Genomic DNA, 2,910 nt, shown 5'->3' on the forward strand with positions numbered 1-2,910 from the left:
AGCAGGATGTGCAACAACGTCTTTCTGAGGTGTTTGTGGGTGACCTGAACTCTGTCCACGGTCTTCTCTGAGTTCCAGACAAACTCGCCCCACGTCAGAAATCTTGTTTGTTGCTGCGGCCAGTTCCTCCTCACAAGCCTTCAGGCGTTCCTGCGATGACCGACATTCACGTCGTGAATGCACAACTTTTTCCAGTAATATCTGTTTATGCACTTCGAGTCTGTGCAGATCTTTCTTAAGCACATCTGTAGCATCCCTGGCTTCAGATAGTGATGCCTCAAGTAATTGTATTTTGCTGGTCATTGAATCAACTTCTGCACGTGCATTTTGCTCTAACTGAAACATCTGTTCATAATGTTTCGTCATGAGGACCTCGTGTTTGCTTCTAAATTGAAGGTAGTGATCTTCAATTTCCTGAGCAAACACTTTTTCACTGTCTAACCTTAGTGTAAGGTTATCAGCTTTCTCAACAACTGCATAGAATGATTCTTTCAGCAAAATTGCAATTTTAGCCAGCTTTTCATAGTTTGACTTTGTAATTTCTGTAGAGGTCACACTTTCTGCAACCTCCATCAGATTGTCCAATAACTCTTTTGGGTTCATGCTCTCTGCCTGTTTATCATATGGATGTAAGGAATCTGTCAGAAGCGCTAACTCATTCTCTAGGCAGTCCCTTATCCCATAAGGACCAAAGTCTTTTTCTAACGCACCTGTCATGTTCGTTCACTGTGTAGCACTTTATCTGTTTAAAACAGTTGCAAACTTCAGATATTTTTACAGGTAAATAATTGTATTCAAATGTCAATGAGTGTCACGCTATTTTAGCCTTGGGTTTACACAAAAGTACTGTTATAAGTCACTTATTCAAACGTGGGTACCTTTCTCAGGTTTTACCCCAATTCATGAATATTTAAGTAAATGCTCTCTGGCAGTGTTACTTTTTATGTGCTTATTTCTTAACAGATACTAGATTACCAAGCTCTTTTTAGTGTATTTTACTCTAAAGCACTGAATTTTTAATAAACCTGCAATTTTTCTTTAGTCTCACAGCAATCATCAGTTTAAAACGTTTTTTAAACCGTTCTGTTCCAGAAATTTGCTATTTACAGTTACTCATAGAACCAAGTGGTGAAAAGAAAAAGAACAGTTGATGATGTGTCAGGATTAATCAGTCTCTCTTCAGAAAAACTGTTATTACTCCTGTCCTCCTGTCAGTAACTTCTATTTAAAATTAAATAGGAAGATTTATTTTTTAGGTGGCAACTTAAACAGAAAAGTTTCTTTTTCCTGATAAGTTTACTCTTATTTAGTGATTTTGCAATTAAACGTGTATTATCTTTCAAGCAAAATGAGTAAACTTTTCAACTCTGTGAATATTTGAACCGTATCTTTTAAAAAGTTTCTAATTTTTCATTTTGTACCTTTTTCTTAAGGAATTACCAGTGAATAAAAATGTGTTGGTAAATGCTTCTCTGCATAAATACCCTTCACTTTTTAAATGCAAGATAACAGTGATTATTCAGCTAGAGGAAGTTTGTTAACTCAAAGTTCGTCTTACAGAGATAAAAAAAAACCCGTTTAATTTCACTAAAATACCTAAAACTGAAGTGAAACCGTGATCTCAAGTTTCTCCAGGAGGGGGCAGTGTTTAGCTTTCTACAGCAGGAGTCTATGACGACTTCCTGTGACGTTCGGTTGACATCCTGTTTTTAGCCGCTTAGCTTAAAGTTAGCTTCGGCTAAACTCGGTTAAAATCAACATTTCTGAACGAATTTAAGCGTAAACGTGGCGTTGTTTCAACAAGCACGACTGTTATGCATGAACACGAGTTTTATGGGACATATGCCAGCTTTATTTAGTGATTTTAAGCACGGCAAAGCTCATTTCCGACATGGAGGAAGTGACGTGACACGTCACTCATCCGGTCGTTAGCTGTTAGCTTAAAATTAGCATCGCTAGCATTGTTCAAAAACATCATTTAATGACGGATTTTAAACTCTAACGTGGCAAAATTTTAGCGAGTATGCTTCGAAGAACTTAACCAGCGTGTCAAAATACACTTTAAAGCGCTTTTCAGCTTTAAAAAGCAGTTTTTATTTCCCTATGAAAACAAATTTTCATTTCCAGGTCACGTGACTGAAATCACCAATGACAGAGCGGCACGGGGGTGAGAGGAAATGACGTAGGCCCGTCATTCAACTTCTCAGCGAATCAGAGCGCTCCACAACAGCAAATCCAACCAATCAGGAAGCGTTTTAGCAACTAGCATGTTAGATTAGCCTGAAATAAGTTCGTCAACTTTTCGTCTTTTAAACTGTCAAAATGCACTTTTTCTGTTAAAAACTGTAACGAATCAATTCTGAGTTGCACGGAGTCTGCTACTCCGGTCTCAAAAACGTCTTTCTAGCTATTTAAACAACTCGTCCGAACTTTTTCAGAACCGAACCGGACCACAGCCGGGTCTTGCAGCAGAACCTCCGTCCTTTTAAACAGAATAACGTTTTCCACAGCTCATCAGCTTAGTTACACGTAACAGGCGTACAATTTCAGCTTTAAAAACACTTAATGACACTATTTCAGCTTTCAAAACATCACTAGCGTAACACAGCGTAAACATGCAGAGCCAAGCTCCAAGCGGCAGCTCCAGCATGTTGCGTTCAATCACAGCTGACAAACTGTTATTTTCCATGCCATCATGTAAAATCAATCTTTACACGAATACACAGTCATTTATGAGCACGTAGTGGGCCACCAAATGTAGTACTAACGTACGTACGGGCCGACAATATGTAGTATAAACAGAATAAAGCGTTTTACAGCACACTGTTTATATTAATTTGGTGGAATAGTAAATAACAGCATAGCTAGTTTCACAGAAAGTGGGCACAATACGGCGATTGTCCTCACTTC

The 2,910-nt window shown here is 38.4% G+C and overlaps 1 protein-coding gene across 1 annotated transcript in view; it reads right to left on the reverse strand.

Moving 5' to 3' along the window:
- LOC119411820 (E3 ubiquitin-protein ligase TRIM62) overlaps positions 1-2,910 on the reverse strand; it is a gene marked incomplete at its 5' end in the record, with an annotated part of 294,497 nt that overhangs the window by 279,305 nt on the left and 12,282 nt on the right.

This window comes from Nematolebias whitei, chromosome 7, assembly GCF_014905685.2.
Source record: "Nematolebias whitei isolate Nwh7 chromosome 7, NemWhi1, whole genome shotgun sequence".
Classification (NCBI taxonomy): domain Eukaryota; kingdom Metazoa; phylum Chordata; class Actinopteri; order Cyprinodontiformes; family Rivulidae; genus Nematolebias; species Nematolebias whitei.